General features: G+C 43.2%; 4 long non-coding RNA genes across 4 annotated transcripts; 3 read left to right on the top strand and 1 right to left on the bottom strand.

Moving 5' to 3' along the window:
• The first annotated feature begins 4,331 nt into the window (after positions 1 to 4,331).
• Positions 4,332 to 5,806, top strand: LOC115266624 (uncharacterized). The gene is made up of 2 exons (XR_003897346.2): positions 4,332 to 5,552; positions 5,626 to 5,806. It is a non-coding gene; the product is annotated as an uncharacterized LOC115266624 (long non-coding RNA).
• A 954-nt stretch (positions 5,807 to 6,760) lies between these two features.
• LOC109415002 (uncharacterized) lies at positions 6,761 to 7,437 on the top strand. Its single transcript, XR_003897345.2, has 2 exons — positions 6,761 to 7,093; positions 7,167 to 7,437. It is a non-coding gene; the product is annotated as an uncharacterized LOC109415002 (long non-coding RNA).
• A 2,614-nt stretch (positions 7,438 to 10,051) lies between these two features.
• On the bottom strand, positions 10,052 to 10,616 carry LOC109415005 (uncharacterized). The gene is made up of 2 exons (XR_002131253.3): positions 10,310 to 10,616; positions 10,052 to 10,235 (listed from the first exon to the last, which is right to left on the bottom strand). It is a non-coding gene; the product is annotated as an uncharacterized LOC109415005 (long non-coding RNA).
• A 407-nt stretch (positions 10,617 to 11,023) lies between these two features.
• On the top strand, positions 11,024 to 11,529 carry LOC109414479 (uncharacterized). Its single transcript, XR_002131125.3, has 2 exons — positions 11,024 to 11,272; positions 11,346 to 11,529. It is a non-coding gene; the product is annotated as an uncharacterized LOC109414479 (long non-coding RNA).
• Positions 11,530 to 20,654: the final 9,125 nt, after the last annotated feature.

The following is a 20,654-nucleotide window of genomic DNA, read 5'->3' as shown; positions in this document are numbered from 1 at the left end:
GAATTCCTCCAGGAATTCTTCCAGGAATTCCTCCAGGAATTCTTCCAGGAATTCCTCCAGGAATTCTTCCAGAAATTCCTCCAGGAATTCTTCCAGGAATTCCTCCAGGAATTCTTCCAGGAATTCCTCCAGGAATTCTTCCAGGAATTCCTCCAGGAATTTCTTCGGGGATTCCTCCAGGAATTCCTTCGGGGATTCCTTCAGGAATTCCTTCGGGGATTCCTTCAGGAATTCCTTCGGGATTCCTCCAGGGATTCCTCCGAGAATTCGTTCAGGAATTCTTCCAGCAATTCCTCCAGGAATTCATCCAGCAATTCCTCCAGGAATTCATCCAGGAATTCCTCAAGGAATTCTTCCAGGAATTCTTCCAGGAAATCCTCCAGGAATTCTTCCAGGAGTTCCTCCAGGAATTCTTCCAGGAGTTCCTCCAGGAATTCTTCCAGGAGTTCCTCCAGGAATTCTTCCAGGAGTTCCTCCAGGAATTCTTCCAGGAGTTCCTCCAGGAATTCTTCCAGGAGTTCCTCCAGGAATTCTTCCAGGAGCTCCTTCAGGAATTCTTCCTGGAATTCCTCCAAGAATTCCTCCAGAAATTCTTCCAGGAATTCCTCCAAGAATTCCTCCAGGAATTCTTCCAGGAATTCCTCCAGGAATTCTTCCAGGAATTCCTCCAGGAATTCTTCCAGGAATTCCTCCAGGAATTCCTCCAGGAATTCCTTCGGGGATTCCTCCAGGAATTCCTTCGGGGATTCCTCCAGGAATTCCTTCGAGGATTCCTCCTGGAATTCCTTCGAGGATTCCTCCAGGAATTTCTCCAGGGATTCCTCCGGGAATTCGTTCAGGAATTCATCCAGGAATTCTTCCAGCAATTCCTCCAGGAATTCATCCAGCAATTCCTCCAGGAATTCATCCAGGAATTCCTCAAGGAATTCTTCTAGGAATTCTTCCAGGAGTTCCTCCAGGAATTTTTCCAGGAATTCTTCCAGGAATTCTTCCAGAAATTCCTCCAGGAATTCCTCCAGGAATTCCTTCGGGGATTCCTCCAGAAATTCCTTCGGAGATTCCTCCAGGAATTCCTTCGGGGTTTCCTTCAGGAATTCCTTTCGGGGATTCCTCCAGGAATTCCTCCGGGAATTCGTTCAGGAATTCATCCAGGAATTTATCCAGCAATTCCTCCAGGAATTCCTCAAGGAATTCTTCCAGGAGTTCCTCCAGGAATTCTTTCAGGAATTCCTCCGGCGATTCCTCCAGGTATTTCTCCGGGGATTCCTCCAGGAATTCCATCGGAGATTCCTCCGGGGTTTCTTCCAGAGATTTATCTATAGAAACCTTCTAGGATTCCTCCAGGACTTCTTCCGGGGATTCCTTAAGAAATTCTTCCGGGGATGCCTTCAGAAATTCTTCCAGGATCCCTTCGGAGATTCCTCCGAAAATTGCACCGGAGATTCTTCCGGGAATTCCATCGGAGATTCCTCCGGGGTTTCCTCCAGGAATTCCTCCGGAGATTCCTCCAGGAATTTCTTCGAGTATTCCCCCAGGAATTCCTTTAGGGATTTCTCAACGAATTTCTCAAAATCCAATTTCTTCGGAGATTCGTCCAGGAGTTCCTTCGGGTATTCCTCCAGGAATTCCTTTCGGGATTTCTCACCGAATTTCTTTGGAGACGCCTCAAATAATTCTTCCGTTGTTCAGGAAATTCCATCGGAAGTATCTCAAGTAATTTCTTCTGGGAATCCTCCAGAAATTCCTTCTGCGAATCCTCCAGGAATTCATGCGGGGATTGTTCCAGAAATTCCTTCGGGGATTCTTCCAGAAATCTCTTCCAGGATGTTTTCTGGAATTCCTTTTGGGATTTCTGCAGAAATCGCTTCTGGGATTTCTCCAGAAATTGCTTCTGGCGTTTTAAAGAAATTTCTTTCTGGATTTCTTTAGGTACTCCTTTCGGGATTTCTTCAGAAATTTCTTCAAGGATTTCCATCGGTGAATTTTACAAATAGTTTGGAATGCCAGGATGACATACTGGAAAAATTCCTCGCAGAAATCATGAAGGAATATCAGGCAGAAGTCTTGGTAGAATTCAGGCCAGGATTAAGGATTGTGGGGTCCGGGGCCAGAGCGGATGTGGAGGCCCGGATGTGGGGCCCGGCCCCCTTAGATCCAGCCCTGAGGAATCCCAAGAGAAATACCAGAATAAATTCCTGAAGGAATTGATAGATGATTCCCTTGATGAATTTCTGGAGAATTCCCTGGAAAACTTCCCGAGAGAATCCCATTAAGGATTCTTTAAGGAATCTCTGGAGGAATTATCCTGGAAAAATCCTTGGAGGTATTCCTTTGAGAATCCCCGGAGAAATTCCTAAGGAATCCCTGGAGGAATTGAGGGAGGAATCCCTGGAGGAATTCCGGGAGGAATCCCTTGAGGACTTCCTGAAAGAATCCCATGAGGAATTTCTTATGGAATACCTGGAGGAATCTCTTGAAGAATCCCTAGAGGAATTCCTTGACAAATCCCTGGAAGAATTAAGGATTCCCTGGAGAAATTCCGGAAGGAATTTCTGGAAGACTTCCTCGAGGAATTCCATGAGGGATTTCTTCAGGAATTCCTGGAGAAATCTCTAGAGGAATTCCTGAAGAAATCCCAAGAGGAATTCCTGGAGAAATCCCAAAAGAAATTCCTGGAGAAATCTCTAGAGGAATTCCTGGAGAAATCCGTAGAGGAATTCCTAGAGAAATCTCTAGAAGAATTCCTGGAGAAATCCCTAGAGAAATTCCTGGAGAAATCCCTAGAAGAATTCCTAGAGAAATCTCTAAAGGAAATCCTGGAAAAATCCCTGGAGGAATACTTGGAGGAATTCTTGGAAGAATCTCTGGAGGAATTCCGGGAGGAATCCTGGGGGAAATCCCTGGAGGAATTCCTGGAGAAATTTCTGGAGGAACTCCTGGAGGAATCTCTGGAGGAATTCCTGGAAAAATTCCCGAAAGAATTCCTGGTGAAATTCCCGAATGAATTCATGGAGGAATTACTTGGAGGAATCCCCGAATAAATTCTTGGGAGAAACCCTGTAGGAATTCATGGAGGGATTCCTGGAGGAATTCTCGAAGGAATTCCTGGAGAAATTACCGGAAGAAATCGTGGTGAAATTCCTGAAGGAATTCATGGAGGAACTACCTAAGGAATCCTTGGAGGAATCCCTGGAGGAATTCCTGGAGGAATCCCTGGAGGAATTCCTGGAGGAATCCCTGGAGGAATTCCTGGAGGAATCCCTGGAGGAATCCCCGGGGGAATTCCTGGAGGAATCCCCGGAGGAATTCCTGGAGGAATCCCCGGAGGAATTCCTGGAGGAATCCCCGGAGGAATTCCTGGAGGAATCCCCGGAGGAATTCCTGGAGGAATCCCCGGAGGAATTCCTGGAGGAATCCCCGGAGGAATTCCTGGAAGAATCCCCGGAGGAATTCCTGGAGGAATCCCCGGAGGAATTCCTGGAGGAATCCCCGGAGGAATTCCTGGAGGAATCCCCGGAGGAATTCCTGGAGGAATCCCCGGAGGAATTCCTGGAGGAATCCCCGGAGGAATTCCTGGAGGAATCCCCGGAGGAATTCCTGGAGGAATCCCCGGAGGAATTCCTGGAGGAATCCCCGGAGGAATTCCTGGAGGAATCCCCGGAGGAATTCCTGGAGGAATCCCCGGAGGAATTCCTGGAGGAATCCCCGGAGGAATTCCTGGAGGAATCCCCGGAGAAATTCCTGGAGGAATCCCCGGAGGAATTCCTGGAGGAATCCCCGGAGGAATTCCTGGAGGAATCCCCGGAGGAATTCCAGGTTTTTTCTCAGTGCCATCTATTTCGTAAGCCAATCTTTCTAAAAGAAAAGACAATATTGGAATGACAATACCAAAACAAATACATTTTCATCCGCGAAAACCTTTACCTACCTTTACGTTACCTTCCAAAATTGCCAAGGAAGCGGCGTCCAGCCAGCGTTCCATCCTATCCGGAGGAGCGCGGATTCCGTGACGAAAAATTCACCGGAGTCCGGAACAGCATCCACAACGCGAGATAAAAACAAAGGCTTTCAAAGTTAGTTTCGAAATTTGACATTTCATTCGTTTCGAACCGTTTTCTAAACAAACGCTAAAAGCTAATTTACACACACGCTACACGCTAAGAAAATGTTACATACCGGCTGTGTTAAATTCACGCATCGAACCGTTTCGTGCACAAGAACGCTTCGGTGAGTAAAAATTTTGCTCATAATGTGAGTAACTGTTCGCAAACTCACATTTTGTGTAAATTAGCTTTTAGCGTTTGTTTAAAAAACGGTTCGAAACGAATGAAATGTCAAATTTCGGAACAAACTTTGAAAGTCTTTGTTTTTATCTCGCGTTGTGGATGCTGTTCCGGTGAATTTTTCGTCACGAAATCCGCGCTCCTCCGGATAGGATGGAACAGTTGAGAAAGCGGCTGGATGCCGGTTCCTTGGAAATTTTGGAAGGTAACGTAAAGGTAGGTAAAGGTTTTCGCGGATGAAAAAGTATTTCTTTCGGTATTGTCATTCCAATATTGTATTTTCTTTTAGAAAGATTGGCTTACGAAATAGATGGCACTGAGTCCGGAATTCAGTAAATCTTCCTGGAACTGCTGTAGCTGTTCAATTTACTGGCGTGACATACGGTTAAAACAAAAATATGGCATACGGTTCATACAAAAATACAAAGTAATGCATCAAAACGAATAAAAACATATTATAAATGAGTAAATTCCAGATTTTACTTCCAGCGCGGTTGAAAATCTGAATTTTGGCACGTAAGAGTCGTATTTTACGTCGTACGTCAAGCGGAATGAGCTGGAATTGCAGCGTTAGGTTCGACGTGCGAAGAAAAATCGACAATCGCGTGCTAAAATTCAGATTTTCAACGCGCGCTAAGAAAATTTCGATTGCGCAAGAAATTTCTAAACCATTCCATTTTACTAACCGATGAGTAAATTTTGCTCATCCAATTCTAAACAAGCGAAGCGTTTGTGGTGTGTAAAAATCACTCATCATCAAAACGCTTCATGAAAACGCTTCGCTGTGTAAATTTCACTCATGACATTTTCAAGAACAACAGTTACTCTAAAATGAGTAAACCGACATTTGCTCATTTTTTGTGTTGTCCCAGTTTAGCTCGGAGATGTGTGAAAAGAACTCAATTTAGAGTAACATTTTCTTAGCGTGTAAGAAAATGTTACATACCGGCTGTGTTAAATTCACGCATCGAACCGTTTCGTGCACAAGAACGCTTCGGTGAGTAAAAATTTTGCTCATAATGTGAGTAACTGTTCGCAAACTCACATTTTGTGTAAATTAGCTTTTAGCGTTTGTTTAAAAAACGGTTCGAAACGAATGAAATGTCAAATTTCGAAACAAACTTTGAAAGTCTTTGTTTTTATCTCGCGTTGTGGATGCTGTTCCGGTGAATTTTTCGTCACGAAATCCGCGCTCCTCCGGATAGGATGGAACAGTTGAGAAAGCGGCTGGATGCCGGTTCCTTGGCAATTTTGGAAGGTAACGTAAAGGTAGGTAAAGGTTTTCGCGGATGAAAAAGTATTTCTTTCGGTATTGTCATTCCAATATTGTATTTTCTTTTAGAAAGATTGGGTTACGAAATAGATGGCACTGAGTCCGGAATTCAGTAAATCTTCCTGGAACTGCTGTAGCTGTTCAATTTACTGGCGTGACATACGGTTAAAACAAAAATATGGCATACGGTTCATACAAAAATGCAAAGTAATGCATCAAAACGAATAAAAACATATTATAAATGAGTGAATTCCAGATTTTACTTCCAGCGCGGTTGAAAATCTGAATTTTGGCACGTAAGAGTCGTATTTTACGTCGTACGTCAAGCGGAATGAGCTGGAATTGCAGCGTTAGGTTCGACGTGCGAAGAAAAATCGACAATCGCGTGCTAAAATTCAGATTTTCAACGCGCGCTAAGAAAATTTCGATTGCGCAAGAAATTTCTAAACCATTCCATTTTACTAACCGATGAGTAAATTTTGCTCATCCAATTCTAAACAAGCGAAGCGTTTGTCGTGTGTAAAAATCACTCATCATCAAAACGCTTCATGAAAACGCTTCGCTGTGTAAATTTCACTCATGACATTTTCAAGAACAACAGTTACTCTAAAATGAGTAAACCGACATTTGCTCATTTTTTGTGTTGTCCCAGTTTAGCTCGGAGATGTGTGAAAAGAACTCAATTTAGAGTAACATTTTCTTAGCGTGCAACGCGAGATAAAAACAAAAACATACACGCTAAGAAAAAGTTACTCTAAAATGAGTAAGATTCACACAAAACTGAGCTAAACTGGAACAGCTCAAAAAATGAGTAAATTGCATTTCCAGCGATAGCGCTGGCCCAAGTGCAAAAATCCAACTGGTTTAAGCCGTATAATATTCTTCGCATCATCAAGAATATTATACGCCTTAAAATGATGAGATTTTCGCACTTGGGCAAGCGCTATCGCTGGCAAAAAAATTTACTCAATTTTGAGTTGTCCCACTTTAGCTCGAAAATGAGTGAATTTCCTGACCGTGTAAACTTTCAAAGTTTGTTTCGAAATTTGACATTTCATTCGTTTCGAAACGTTTTGTAAACAAACGCTAAAAGCTGATTTACACAAAATGTGAGTTTGCCAACAGTTACTCACATTATGAGCAAAATTTTTACTCACCGAAGCGTTCTTGTGCACGAAACGGTTCGATGCGTGAATTTAACACAGCCGCACGCTAAGAAAATGTTACATACCGGCTGTGTTAAATTCACACATCGAACCGTTTCGTGCACAAGAACGCTTCGGTGAGTAAAAATTTTGCTCATAATGTGAGTAACTGTTCGCAAACTCACATTTTGTGTAAATCAGCTTTTAGCGTTTGTTTAGAAACCGTTTCGAAACGAATGAAATGTCAAATTTCGAAACAAACTTTGAAAGTTTATGTTTTTGTTTTTATCTCGCGTTGTTGATGCTGTTCCGGTGAATTTTTCCTCATGAAATCCGCGCTCCTCCGGATAGGATGGAACAATTCCTTGGCAATTTTGGAAGGTAACGTAAAGGTAGGTAAAGGTTTTCGCGAATTAAAAAGTATTTCTTTCGGTATTGTCATTCCAATATTTTTTTTTCTTTTAGAAAGATTGGCTTACGAAAGAGACGGCACTGAGAAAAAAACCTGGCTCTAGCGTAGTGACTCAAATTTCTCCGACGTTGGCCGGAAACTGCACTGCTGAGCGGATGCGGTGTTTGCACAAGTTGCTTCTGCAGACGGAAAGTGATATTTGGAACAATTCTTGTCAGAGGCAAAGTAGAGGATTCTGTCATGGGAACACGTCTGATGGATGTCCGGAATTCAGTAAATCTTCCTGGAACTGCTGCAGCTGTTCAATTTACTGGCGTGACATATGGTTAAGGACAAGGCATTTGGAGTACACAGCTCAAAATTTCTAGAGCACCGTTTTTTAGAACCGTTGAACGGATTTGTATGAAAATGCATCACGCTAATGAATTAACTACATCGGCTGTTTTCCTACTCTCCGCATCGACCAATGTGGCGCTAGCTTCTATGCGCGAAAAATCGCTAAAAGTAAATCGCAAAAATATTGTATGGCGAATACCATCTAAAGGCAAATTCTTCAAAGTGGAACACATTATTCGAAAAAATATTTGGTAGTGGTTGTGCACAATGGTGACCACTATTAAGCCTACCAAATATTTTTTCGGGAAAAGCTTTGTATTTCAAGTAATTCAAGTTTAGATGCATTTCGCCATACAAAATTAAATTGATTTACTCCTGCTGATCAACTGTGGCTGCGCGCAAAGCGGGTAGTCCATTGTTCAGTGGTTGTCAACAGCGTGATGCATTTTAATCCAAATCCGTTCAACGGTTCTAAGAAACGGTGCTCTAGAAATTTTGAGCAATGTACTCCAAATACCTTGTCCTTAATACAAAAATATGGCATACACGCTAAGAAAATGTTACTCTAAATTGAGTTCTTTTCACACATCTCCGAGCTAAACTGGGACAACACAAAAAATGAGCAAATGTCGGTTTACTCATTTTAGAGTAACTGTTGTTCTTGAAAATGTCATGAGTGAAATTTACACAGCGAAGCGTTTTCATGAAGCGTTTTGATGATGAGTGATTTTTACACACCACAAACGCTTCGCTTGTTTAGAATTGGATGAGCAAAATTTACTCATCGGTTAGTAAAATGGAATGGTTTAGAAATTTCTTGCGCAATCGAAATTTTCTTAGCGCGCGTTGAAAATCTGAATTTTAGCACGCGATTGTCTATTTTTCTTCGCACGTCGAACTTAACGCTGCAATTCCAGCTCATTCCGCTTGACGTACGACGTAAAATACGACTCTTACGTGCCAAAATTCAGATTTTCAACCGCGCTGGAGGTAAAATCTGGAATTTACTCATTTATAATATGTTTTTATTCGTTTTGATGCATTACTTTGCATTTTTGTATGAACCGTATGCCATATTTTTGTTTTAACCGTATGTCACGCCAGTAAATTGAACAGCTACCAGGAAGATTTACTGAATTCCGGACTCAGTGCCATCTATTTCGTAGTCAATCTTTCTAAAAGAAAATACAATATTGGAATGACAATACCGAAAGAAATACTTTTTCATCCGCGAAAACCTTTACCTACCTTTACGTTACCTTCCAAATTTGCCAAGGAACCGGCATCCAGCCGCTTTCTCAACTGTTCCATCCTATCCGGAGGAGCGCGGATTTCGTGACGAAAAATTCACCGGAACAGCATCCACAACGCGAGATAAAAACAAAGACTTTCAAAGTTTGTTTCGAAATTTGACATTTCATTCGTTTCGAACCGTTTTTTAAACAAACGCTAAAAGCTAATTTACACAAAATGTGAGTTTGCGAACAGTTACTCACATTATGAGCAAAATTTTTACTCACCGAAGCGTTCTTGTGCACGAAACGGTTCGATGCGTGAATTTAACACAGCCGGTATGTAACATTTTCTTAGCGTGTACGGTTCATACAAAAATACAAAGTAATGCATCAAAACGAATAAAAACAATTTAAATGAGTAAATTCCAGATTTTACTTCCAGCGCGGTTGAAAATCTGAATTTTGGCACGTAAGAGTCGTATTTTACGTCGTACGTCAAGCGGAATGAGCTGGAATTGCAGCGTTAGGTTCGACGTGCGAAGAAAAATCGACAATCGCGTGCTAAAATTCAGATTTTCAACGCGCGCTAAGAAAATTTCGTTTGCGCAAGAAATTTCTAAACCATTCCATTTTACTAACCGATGAGTAAATTTTGCTCATCCAATTCTAAACAAGCGAAGCGTTTGTGGTGTGTAAAAATCACTCATCATCAAAACGCTTCATGAAAACGCTTCGCTGTGTAAATTTCACTCATGACATTTTCAAGAACAACAGTTACTCTAAAATGAGTAAACCGACATTTGCTCATTTTTTGTGTTGTCCCAGTTTAGCTCGGAGATGTGTGAAAAGAACTCAATTTAGAGTAACATTTTCTTAGCGTGCGGTATGTAACATTTTCTTAGCGTGTACACGCTAAGAAAATGTTACTCTAAATTGAGTTCTTTTCACACATCTCCGAGCTAAACTGGGACAACACAAAAAATGAGCAAATGTCGGTTTACTCATTTTAGAGTAACTGTTGTTTTCGAAAAAAGTCATGAGTAAAATTTACACAGCGAAGCGTTTTCATGAAGCGTTACGATGATGAGTGATTTTTACACACCACAAACGCTTCGCTTGTTTAGAATTGGATGAGCAAAATTTACTCATCGGTTAGTAAAATGGAATGGTTTAGAAATTTCTTGCGCAAACGAAATGTTCTTAACGCGCGTTAAAAATCTGAATTTTGACACGCGATTGTCGATTTTTCTTCGCACGTCGAACTTAACGCTGCAATTCCAGCACATTCTGCTTGACGTACGACGTAAAATACGACTCTTACGTGACAAAATTCAGATTTTCAACCGCGCTGGAAGTAAAATCTGGAATTTATTCATTTATGTTTTTATTCGTTTTGATGCATTACTTTGTATTTTTGTATTAACCGTATGTCACGCCAGTAAATTGAACAGCTACAGCAGTTCCAGGAAGATTTACTGAATTCCGGACATCCATCAGACGTGTTCCCATGACAGAAGCAACTTGTGCAAACACCGCATCCGCTCTTTCTTTCTAAAAGAAAAAAAAAAAATTGGAATGACAATACCGAAAGAAATACTTTTTAATTCGCGAAAACCTTTACCTACCTTTACGTTACCTTCCAAAATTGCCAAGGAATTGTTCCATCCGGAGGAGCGCGGATTTCATGAGGAAAAATTCACCGGAACAGCATCCACAACGCGAGATAAAAACAAAAACATAAACTTTCAAAGTTTGTTTCGAAATTTGACATTTCATTCGTTTCGAAACGTTTTGTAAACAAACGCTAAAAGCTGATTTACACAAAATGTGAGTTTGCCAACAGTTACTCACATTATGAGCAAAATTTTTACTCACCGAAGCGTTCTTGTGCACGAAACGGTTCGATGCGTGAATTTAACACAGCCGGTATGCAGCGTTGCCAACCTTCCAGATTTATCTGGATTTATCCAGATTTTTGAGGTCTCATTTTGCAAAAATCTGGAAGATCCAGACATTTGTTTTCGGGATTTGTAAGATTTTTATCGGAATTTGTAAGGTTTTGCCCGGAATTTGTAGGGTTTTTCACACGATCCAGACTTTTTCAGACAAAACTTGCTAAACCATCCAGATTTTTCAAAAATTGACCTGGCGTCCCTGCCGGTATGTAACATTTTCTTAGCGTAGCTTCTATGCGCGAAAAATCGCTAAAAGTAAATCGCAGTCTATTGCCGTTTTTCTTTTTGATCCAGTTCCAACCTGCACGCTAAGAAAATGTTACATACCGGCTGTGTTAAATTCACGCATCGAACCGTTTCGTGCACAAGAACGCTTCGGTGAGTAAAAATTTTGCTCATAATGTGAGTAACTGTTGGCAAACTCACATTTTGTGTAAATCAGCTTTTAGCGTTTGTTTACAAAACGTTTCGAAACGAATGAAATGTCAAATTTCGAAACAAACTTTGAAAATTTATGTTTTTGTTTTTATCTCGCGTTGTGGATGCTGTTCCGGTGAATTTTTCCTCATGAAATCCGCGCTCCTCCGGATAGGATGGAACAATTCCTTGGCAATTTTGGAAGGTAACGTAAAGGTAGGTAAAGGTTTTCGCGAATTAAAAAGTATTTCTTTCGGTATTGTCATTCCAATATTTTTTTTTCTTTTAGAAAGAAAGAGCGGATGCGGTGTTTGCACAAGTTGCTTCTGTCATGGGAACACGTCTGATGGATGTCCGGAATTCAGTAAATCTTCCTGGAACTGCTGTAGCTGTTCAATTTACTGGCGTGACATACGGTTAATACAAAAATACAAAGTAATGCATCAAAACGAATAAAAACATAAATGAATAAATTCCAGATTTTACTACCAGCGCGGTTGAAAATCTGAATTTTGTCACGTAAGAGTCGTATTTTACGTCGTACGTCAAGCAGAATGTGCTGGAATTGCAGCGTTAAGTTCGACGTGCGAAGAAAAATCGACAATCGCGTGTCAAAATTCAGATTTTCAACGCGCGTTAAGAACATTTCGTTTGCGCAAGAAATTTCTAAACCATTCCATTTTACTAACCGATGAGTAAATTTTGCTCATCCAATTCTAAACAAGCGAAGCGTTTGTGGTGTGTAAAAATCACTCATCATCGTAACGCTTCATGAAAACGCTTCGCTGTGTAAATTTTACTCATGACTTTTTTCGAAAACAACAGTTACTCTAAAATGAGTAAACCGACATTTGCTCATTTTTTGTGTTGTCCCAGTTTAGCTCGGAGATGTGTGAAAAGAACTCAATTTAGAGTTACATTTTCTTAGCGTGTGGGTTGGAACTGGATGAGATCACAGTTTGAACCCCAACCCGATTTCGGTTTCGCTTGTACTAAAGTTTGCTTGACGTTGTTTGTTTACACATTTTCCGCCAATCCAGTTCCAACCCAGGTTAAAGCTTAGTACTCAGATCGCAAGAAATGAGGTCAAGGAAAAAAGTGCATTTTTACCAAAGTAATTTTGACAGTCGATCTTGAGAGAGAGAAAAAAAAATCGACGAAACTCTTTGTTTACCAATCTGACTGACTTGGAATGGAACCGGGACAATCGGCAAGAACAAGCGAACTCCCCTCCCAGGAGCAGGCATGAATCTACTGATCTGGACCACAGCAAACTGGAAGATTGACCAGCAATTCGAAGCGCTCCAGCTCTATTTGACCGGTGATATTCTGAGCGGGCCAACTGGCTGTTTGCTGCAACCAGACACGATTTGTTTTAGAAAATATCGCGCTGCTGAAAAAATGTGATTTCGAATTCGAAAAGGAATTGCTTCGGGTATTCGGAAAATCCACCGGAGCCTCCTCCAGGGATTCCTCCAGGAATTCCGTAGAGGATTCTTCCCAGAAATTCCTTCGGTGATTCCTCCAGCAATTTGTGCAGATATAACTCCAGGAATTCCTCCGGGGATTCATCCTTAAAATCCTTCTAAACCTCCTCCAGGGGTTCTTCCGGGAATTCCTCCGAGGATTCTTTCAGAAATTTATCTAAAGACTCCTTCAGAAATTCCTCCAGGAATTTCATCGGTGATTCCTCCAGGAATTCCCCGGGGATTCATCCATGAAATCCTTCTAAGATTCCTCCTGGGATTCTTCCGGGGATTCCTTCAGGAATTTCTCCAAGGATTCCTTCGGAGATTCCTCCAGGAATTCCTTCGGAGATTCATCTGTGAATTCCTTCGGAGATTCATCCGTGAATTCCTTCGGAGATTCATTCAGAAATTCCATCGGAGATTCCTCCGGGGTTTCTTCCAGAGATTCATCCATGGAAGCCTTCTAGGATTCCTCCAGGACTTTTTCCGGGGATTCCTTCAGAAATTGCTCCAGGGATTCCTTCAGAAATTGCTCCGGGGATGCCTTCAGAAATTCTTCCAGGGATCCCTTCAGAGATTCCTCCGAAAATTGCATCGAAGATTCTTCCGGGAATTCCATCGGAGATTCCTCCGGGGATTCCACCAGGAGTTCCTCCGGGGATTCCTCCAGGAATTTCTGCGGAGATTCCTCCAGGAATTCCTGCGGAGATACCTCTAGGAATTCCTCCGGGGATTCCTCCAGGGATTTCTCCAGAAATTCCTCCGGAGATTCCTCCAGAAATTCCTCCGGAGATTCCTCCAGGAATTCCTCCGGGGATTCCTCCAGCAATTTCTCTAGGAATTCCTCCGGGGATTCCTCCAGGAATTGCTCCGGGGATTCCTCCAGGAATTCCTACGGGGATTCCTCCAGGAATTCCTCCGGGGATTCCTCCAGGAATTCCTCCGGGGATCCCTCCAGGAATTCCTCCGGGGATTCCTCCAGGAATTCCTCCGGGGATTCCTCCAGGAATTCCTCCGGGGATTCCTCCAGGAATTCCTCCGGGGATTCCTCCAGGAATTCCTCCGGGGATTCCTCCAGGAATTCCTCCAGGAATTCCTCCAGGAATTCCTCCAGGAATTCCTCCAGGAATTCCTCCAGGAATTCCTCCAGGAATTCCTCCAGGAATTCCTCCAGGAATTCCTCCAGGAATTCCTCCGGGGATTCCTCCAGGAATTCCTCCGGGGATTCCTCCAGGAGTTCCTCCGGGGATTCCTCCAGGAGTTCCTCCGGGGATTCCTCCAGGAATTTCTCCGGGGATTCCTCCGGGAATTCCTCCAGGAATTCTTCCAGGAATTCTTCCAGGAATTTCTCAAGGAATTATTCCAGGAATTCTTTCAGGAATTCTTCCAGGAACTCCTCCAGGAATTCTTTCAGGAATTCCTTCAGGAATTCCTCCAAGAATTCTTCCAGGAATTCCTCAAGGAATTCTTCCAGGAATACCTCCAGGAATTCTTTCAGGAATACCTCCAGGAATTCTTCCAGGAATACCTCCGGGAATTCTTCCAGGAATACCTCCGGGAATTCTTCCAGGAATACCTCCGGGAATTCTTCCAGGAATACCTCCGGGAATTCTTCCAGGAATACCTCCGGGAATTCTTCCAGGAATACCTCCGGGAATTCTTCCAGGAATTCCTCCAGGAATTCTTCCAGGAATTCCTCCAGGAATTCTTCCAGGAATTCCTCCAGGAATTCTTCCAGGAATTCCTTCAGGAATTCTTCCAGGAATTCCTCCAGGAATTCTTCCAGGAATTCCTCCAGGAATTCTTCCAGGAATTCCTCCAGGAATTCTTCCAGGAATTCCTCCAGGAATTCTTCCAGGAATTCCTCCAGGAATTCTTCCAGGAATTTCTCCAGGGATTCTTCCAGGAATTTCTCCAGGGATTCCTCCAGGAATTCCTCCGGGAATTCTTCCAGGAATTCCTCCAGGAATTCTTTTAGGAATTCCTCCAGGAATTCTTCCAGGAATTTCTCCAGGGATTCTTCCAGGAATTTCTCCAGGGATTCCTCCAGGAATTCCTCCAGGAATTCTTCCAGGAATTCCTCCAGGAATTCTTCCAGGAATTCCTCCAGGAATTCTTCCAGGAATTCCTCCAGGAATTCCTCCAGGGATTCTTCCAGGAATTCCTCCAGGGATTCTTCCAGGAATTCCTCCAGGGATTCCTCCAAGATTCCTTAGGTAGTTTCTCCATGAATTCCTTCAGGAATTTCACCACGATTTCTTCCGGTAATTTCTCCAGGAATTCCTTCGAGAATTCCTCCAGGGATCCCTCCATGAATTCCTGCAGGGTTTCTCCCTAGGGGCAAGACACTGTGCAAACGAGAGTAACTCTGAGAAATTCTGAGTAACTCTTTTCACCAATGATCGACGAAATTTGTCGAAAAACACCCCTAAAACTGCAAGAAAATCCAGATATCGGGCAATATTGTTTTGTTTTTTCGATAAATCAGGCAACACCAAAGCAAAAACGGGAGCAATCCAGAGAAATTCTGAGCAACTCTGTGAAAGAAAATGCACTCTCCAGCACAGTGTCTTGCCCCAAGGTTTCTCCCAAGAATTTCTTCGGGGATTCCTCCAGGAATTCATTAAGTAATTTCTCCATGAATTCATTCGGGAATTTCACCAGGAATTCTTTTGGGAATTTCTCCAGGAATTCCTCCAGAGATTCCTCCAGGAGTTTCTCCAGGGATTTCCCCCAGAATTCCTCCCGGAATTCCTCCAGAGATTCTTCCAAGAATTCCTCCAGGAATTTCACCAGGGATTTTTCCAGGATTTCCTTTAGAGATTTCTGTAGGAAATCTTCTAGGGATTTCTCCAGGAATTCCTCTAGGGATTTCTCCAGGAATTCTTCTAGAGATTTCTCCAGGAATTCCTCTACGGATTTTTCCAAGAATTCCTCTAGAGATTTCTCCAGGAATTTCTTTGGGATTTCTCCAGGAATTCCTCTAGGGATTTCTTCAGGAATTCCTCTAGCGATTTCTCCAGGAGTTCCTGAAGAAATCCCTCATGGAAGTCCTCGAGGAAGTCTTCCAGGGAATCCTCCCTTAATTCTTCCAGGGTTCGTCAAGGAATTCCTCTAGGGAATCTTCAAGAGATTCCTCCAGGTATTCCATAAGAAATCCTTCATGGGATTCTTTCAGGAAGTCCTCAAGGGATTCCTCCCGGAATTCCTCCAGGGATTCCTCCCCCAATTCCTCCAGGGATTCCTCCCCCAATTCCTCCAGGGATTCCTTAGGAATTTCTCCGGGGATTCTTAAGGGAATACCTCCAAGGATTTTTCCAGGATTATTCCTCCAGAGATTCCTTAAAGAACCCCTAATGGGATTCTCTCGGGAAGTTCTCCATGGAATTCCCCAGAAATTCCTCAAGGGAATCATCTATAAATTCCTTCAGAAATTTATCCTGGTATTTCTCTTGGGATTCCTCAGGGCTAGATCCCAGGGGGGGGGGCGGGCCCCACATGGGGGCCTCAACATCCGCTCAGGCCCCGGACCCCCACAATCCTTAATCCGGGCCTGAATTCTACCAAGACTTCTGCCTGATATTCCTTCATGATTTCTACGTGGGATTTTTCCAGCATGTCATCCTGGCATTCCAAAGTATTTGTAAAATTCTCCGATGGAAATCCTTGAAAAAAATTCTGAAGAAATGCCGAAAGGAGTACCTAAAGAAATCCAGAAATAAATTTCTTTAAAAACTCCAGAAGCAATTTCTTGAGATATCCCAGAAGCGATTTCTGGAGAAATCTCAAAAGGAATTCCTGAAAACATCCTGGAAGAGATTTCTGGAAGAATCCCAGAAGGAATTTCTGGAACAATCCCCGCAGGAATTCCTGGAGGATTCGCAGAAGGAATTTCTGGAGGATTCCCAGAAGAAATCACTTGAGATACTTCCGATGGAATTCCCTGAACAACGGAAGAATTATTTGAGGCGTCTCCAAAGAAATTCGTTGAGAAATCCCGAAAGGAATTCCTGGAGGAATACCCGAAGGAATTCCTGTAGGAATCTCCGAAGGAATTGGATTATGAGAAATTCGTTGAGAAATCCCTAAAGGAATTCCTGGGGAATACTCGAAGGAATTCCTGGAGGAATCCCCGGAGGAATTCCTGGAGGAAACCCCGGAGGAATCTCCGATGAAATTCCCGGAAGAATCTCCGATGCAATTTTCGGAGGAATCTCCGAAGGGATCCTGGAAGAATTTCTGAAGGCATCCGCGGAGCAATTTCTGAAGGAATCCCCGGAAGAAGTCCTGGAGGAATCCTAGAAGGTTTCCATAGATAAATCTCTGGAAGAAACCCCGGAGGAATCTCCGATGGAATTCCTGGAGGAATCCCCGGAGGAATTCCTGAAAGAATTCCTGGAGGAATTCCTGAAAGAAATCCTGGAGTAATTCCTGGAAGAATTCCTTGAGGAATTCCTGGAAGAATTCCTGGAGGAACTCCTGGAAGAATTCCTGGAGGAACTCCTGGAAGAATTCCTGGAGCAACTCCTGGAAAAATTCCTGGAGCAACTCCTGGAAGAATTCCTGGAAGAATTCCTTGAGGAATTCCTGAGGGAATTGCTGGATGAATTCCTGCAGGAATTGCTGGAAGAATTCCTGGATGAATTCCTGAACGAATTCCCGGAGGAATCCCCGAAGGAATTCCTGAAGGAACCCCGGATGAATCTCCGAAGGAATTCCTGGAGGAATCCCCGAAGGAATTCCTGGAGGAATTCCTGGAAGAATTCCTGGAGGAATTCCTGGAAGAATTTCTGGAGGAATTCCTGGAAGAATTCCTGGAATAATTCCTGGAGGAATTCCTGGAAGAATTCCCGGAGGAATCCCCGAAGGAATTCCTGAAGGAACCCCCGAAGGAATTCCTGGATGAATCTCCGAAGGAATTCCTGGAGGAATCCCCGGAGGAATTCCTGGAGGAATTCCTGGAAGAATTCCTGGAGGAATTCCTGGAAGAATTCCTGGAGGAATTCCTGGAAGAATTCCTGGAGGAATTCCTGGAAGAACTCCTGGAAGAATTCCTGGAGGAACTCCTGGAAGAATTCCTGGAGGAATTCCTGGAGGAATCCCTGGAAGAATTCCTGGAGGAATTCCTGAAAGAATTCCTGGTGGAATTCCTGGAAGAATTCCTGGAGGAACTCCTGGAAGAATTCCTGGAAGAATTCCTGGAAGAATTCCTGGAGGAATTCCTGGAAGGATTCCTGGTGGAATTCCTGGAAAAACTCCTGGAGGAATTCCTGGAGGAATCCCCGGAGGAATTCCTGGAGAAATCCCCGAAGGAATTCCTGGAGGAATTCCTTTAAGAATTCCTGGTGGAATTCCTGGAAAAACTCCTGGTGGAATTCCTGGAAAAACTCCTGGAAGGATTCTTGGATGAATCTCCGAAGGAATTCCTGGAGGAATCCCCGAAGGAATTCCTGGAGGAATTCCCGGAAGAATTCCTGAAAGAATTCCTGGAGGAATTCCTGGAAGAATTCCTGGAGGAATTCCTGGAAGAATTCCTGGTGGAATTCCTGGAAAAACTCCTGGAGGAATTCCTGGAGGAATCCCCGGAGAAATTCCTGGAGGAATCCCCGGAGGAATTCCTGGAGGAATCCCCGAAGGAATTCCTGGAAGAATCCCCGAAGGAATTTCTGGGGGAATTCCTGGATTAATTTCTGGAGGAATTCCTGGAGGAATTTCTGGAGGAATTCCTGGAGGAATTTCTGGAGGAATTCCTGGAGGAATTTCTGGAGGAATTCCTGGAGGAATTTCTGGAGGAATACCTGGAAGATATCATGAAAGAATTCCTGGAGGAACTCCTGGAGGAATTCCTGGAGAAATTTCTGGAAGAATTCCTGGATGAATTCTTGGAAGAACTCCTGTAGGAATTCTTGGAAGAATTCCTGGAGGAATTCTTGGAGGAATTCCTGGAAGAATTCCTAGTGGAATTCCTGGAGGAATTTCTGGAGGAATTCCTGGAGGAATTCCTGGAGGTATCCCTGGAGGAATTCCTGGAAGAACTCCTGCAGGAATTCCTTGAAGAATTCCTGGAGGAATTCCTGGAGAGATTTCTGAAAGAATTCCTGGAGGAATTCCTGGAAGAACTCGAGGAGCAATTCATGAAGGGAGGAATTTCTAGAGGAATTCCTGGAAGAACTCGAGGAGCAATTCATGAAGGGAGGAATTTCTAGAGGAATTCCTGGAAAAATTACTAGTGGATTTCATGGAAGAATTCCTGGAAGAATTTCTGGAGGAATTCCTGGAAGAATTCTTAGAGGAATTCCTGGAGGAATTTCTGGAGGAATTCCTGGAGGAATTTCTGAAGGAATTCCTGGAGGAATTTCTGGAGGAATTCCTGGAGGAATTTCTGGAGGAATTCCTGGAGGAATTTCTGGAGGAATTTCTGGAGGAATTCCTGGAGGAATTCCTGGAAGAATTCCTGGAGGAATTCCCGGAAGAATTCCTTGAGAATTTCCTGGAAGAATTCCTGGAAGAATTCTTGTAGGAATTCCTAAAAGATTTCCTGGAGGAAGACCTGGAAAAATTCCTGAAGGAATTACTGAAAGTACTCCTTGAGGAATTCTTGGAAGAGTTCCTGGAGGAATATCTGGAAGAATTCCTGGAGGAATTGCTGGAAGAGTTGCTGAAGGAATTCCTTAACGAATTATTGGAGGTATCCCTGGAGGAATTCTTGAAGAAATTCCTGGAAGAATTCGTGGAGCAATTCCCGGAGGAATTTCTACAGGAATTCCTGGAAGAAATACTGGTGGAATTCATGGAAGAATTCCTGGAGGAATTCCTGGAAGAATTCCTAGAGGAATCCCTGGAGGCATTTCTTGAGGAATTCCTGGACGAATTTCTGGAAGAATTCCTGGAGGAATTCCTGGAGGAATTCCTGGAAGAATTCCTGGAAGAATTCCTGGAGGAATTCCTGGAAGAATTCCTGGAGAATTTCCTCTAAGAATTCCTGGAGGAATTCCTGGAGGTATTCCTGGAAGAATTCCTGGAGGAGTTCCTGGAAGAATTCCTGGAGGAATTCCTGGAAGAATTCCTGGAGGAATTCCTGAATGAATTCCTGGAGGAATTCCTGAAAGAATTCCTGGAGGAATTCTTGGAAGAGTTCCTGGAGGAATTCCTGGAAGAATTCGTGGAGGAATTTCTGGAAGAATTCGTGGAGGAATTTCTGGAAGAACTCCTGGATGAATTTCTGGAAGAATTCCAGGAGGAATTTCTGGAAGAATTCCTGGATGAATTTCTGGAAGAATTCCAGGAGGAATTTCTGGAAGAATTCCTGGAGGAATTTCTGGAAGAATCAGGTGTCCCTGAGGAAATTTCTGGAAGTATCCCCTAATGAATTTCTGGAGGAATTCCTGGAAAATCTCTGAAGGAATTCCTGGAGCAATCAGTGAAAGAATTCCTGGAGCAATCTCTGAAGGAATTTTTGTAGCAATCTGTGAAGGAATTCCTGGAGCAATCCCTGAATTCTTGGAACAATCTCTGAAGGAATTCCCGGATTAACCTCTGAAGGAATTCCTGGAGGATTCCCTGAATTCCTGGTGCAATCACTGATGAAAATCTCGAAGAAATCCTTGAAGGAATTCGTGGAGGAGTTCCTGGAGGAATCCCTGAATTCCTCGAGTAATCTCCGGAGGAATTCCTGGATTAATCCCCGGAGGAACTCCTGAAAGAATCCCCGGAGGAACTCCTTAAGGAATCCCCGGAAGAATTCCTGAAGGAATCCTCGCTGGAACTTCTGGAGGAATCCCCGAAACAACTCCTGGAGGAATCCCCGGATCAACTCCTGGAGGAATCCCCGGAGCATTTCCTGGAGGAATCCCCAGAGAAATTCCTGGAGCAATCCCCGAAGGAATTTCTGGAGCAATTCCCGGAGAAATTTCTGGAGCAATCCACGAATGAATTGCTGGAGAAATTCCTGGAGGAATCTGCGATTGAATTTCTGGAGGAATCCCTGAAGGAATTCCTGGAACAATCCCTGAAAGAAATCCCGGAGGAATCCCTGAAGGAATTTCTGGAGGAATCCCTGAATTCCTGGAGGAAACACTAAAGGAATTCTTGAAAGATTTACTGAAGGAATTCCCGGAGGTATCCCTGAA

The sequence above is a fragment of the Aedes albopictus genome, chromosome 2 (assembly GCF_035046485.1).
Source record: "Aedes albopictus strain Foshan chromosome 2, AalbF5, whole genome shotgun sequence".
Lineage (NCBI taxonomy): Eukaryota > Metazoa > Arthropoda > Insecta > Diptera > Culicidae > Aedes > Aedes albopictus.
This window is presented reverse-complemented; position numbering and strand designations above follow the sequence as displayed.